Here is a 1,818-nt window from a genome sequence, read left to right as displayed (position 1 = left end):
CTGTAGTCCTGGTTGGTCTGTAGTCCTGGTCTGTAGTCCTGGTCTGTAGTCCTGGTCTGTAGTCCTGGTCTGTAGTCCTGGTTGTAGTCCTGGTTGGTCTGTAGTCCTGGTTGTAGTCCTGGTCTGTAGTCCTGGTTGGTCTGTAGTCCTGGTTGTAGTCCTGGTTGGTCTGTAGTCCTGGTCTGTAGTCCTGGTTATAGTCCTGGTTGCTCTGTAGTCCTGGTTGGTCTGTAGTCCTGGTCTGTAGTCCTGGTTGTAGTCCTGGTTGTAGTCCTGGTTGGTCTGTAGTCTTGGTCTGTAGTCCTGGTCTGTAGTCCTGGTTGGTCTGTAGTCCTGGTCTGTAGTCCTGGTCTGTAGTCCTGGTTGTAGTCCTGGTTGTAGTCCTGGTTGTAGTCCTGGTCTGTAGTCCTGGTTGGTCTGTAGTCCTGGTTGTAGTCCTAGTTGGTCTGTAGTCCTGGTCTGTAGTCCTGGTCTGTAGTCCTGGTTGTAGTCCTGGTCTGTAGTCCTGGTTGGTCTGTAGTCCTGGTTGTAGTCCTGGTCTGTAGTCCTGGTTGGTCTGTAGTCCTGGTCTGTAGTCCTGGTCTGTAGTCCTGGTCTGTAGTCCTGGTCTGTAGTCCTGGTTGTAGTCCTGGTTGTAGTCCTGGTCTGTAGTCCTGGTTGTAGTCCTGGTCTGTAGTCCTGGTCTGTAGTCCTGGTCTGTAGTCTTGGTTGGTCTGTAGTCCTGGTTTTAGTCCTGGTCTGTAGTCCTGGTCTGTAGTCCTGGTTGTAGTCCTGGTCTGTAGTCCTGGTTGTAGTCCTGGTTGTAGTCCTGGTCTGTAGTCCTGGTTGTAGTCCTGGTTGTAGTCCTGGTCTGTAGTCCTGGTCTGTAGTCTTGGTTGGTCTGTAGTCCTGGTTTTAGTCCTGGTCTGTAGTCCTGGTCTGTAGTCCTGGTCTGTAGTCCTGGTTGTAGTCCTGGTCTGTAGTCCTGGTTGTAGTCCTGGTCTGTAGTCCTGGTTGTAGTCCTGGTCTGTAGTCCTGGTTGGTCTGTAGTCCTGGTTGTAGTCCTGGTCTGTAGTCCTGGTTGTAGTCCTGGTCTGTAGTCCTGGTCTGTAGTCCTGGTTGTAGTCCTGGTCTGTAGTCCTGGTCTGTAGTCCTGGTCTGTAGTCCTGGTTGGTCTGTAGTCCTGGTTGTAGTCCTGGTCTGTAGTCCTGGTTGTAGTCCTGGTCTGTAGTCCTGGTCTGTAGTCCTGGTCTGTAGTCCTGGTTGTAGTCCTGGTCTGTAGTCCTGGTTGTAGTCCTGGTCTGTAGTCCTGGTTGTAGTCCTGGTTGTAGTCCTGGTTGGTCTGTAGTCCTGGTCTGTAGTCCTGGTTGTAGACCTGGTTGTAGTCCTGGTCTGTAGTCCTGGTTGTAGTCCTGGTTGTAGTCCTGGTCTGTAGTCCTGGTTGTAGTCCTGGTTGGTCTGTAGTCCTGGTTGTAGTCCTGGTTGTAGTCCTGGTCTGTAGTCCTGGTTGTAGTCCTGGTTGTAGTCCTGGTCTGTAGTCCTGGTTGTAGTCCTGGTTGTAGTCCTGGTTGTAGTCCTGGTCTGTAGTCCTGGTTGTAGTCCTGGTCTGTAGTCCTGGTTGTAGTCCTGGTCTGTAGTCCTGGTTGTAGTCCTGGTTGTAGTCCTGGTTGTAGTCCTGGTCTGTAGTCCTGGTTGTAGTCCTGGTCTGTAGTCCTGGTTGTAGTCCTGGTCTGTAGTCCTGGTCTGTAGTCCTGGTCTGTAGTCCTGGTTGTAGTCCTGGTCTGTAGTCCTGGTCTGTAGTCTTGGTTGGTCTGTAGTCCTGGTCTGTAGTCCTGGTTG

This window comes from Scomber scombrus, chromosome 9 (assembly GCF_963691925.1).
Source record: "Scomber scombrus chromosome 9, fScoSco1.1, whole genome shotgun sequence".
NCBI lineage: Eukaryota > Metazoa > Chordata > Actinopteri > Scombriformes > Scombridae > Scomber > Scomber scombrus.
Note: the sequence above shows the minus strand (reverse complement) of the source record.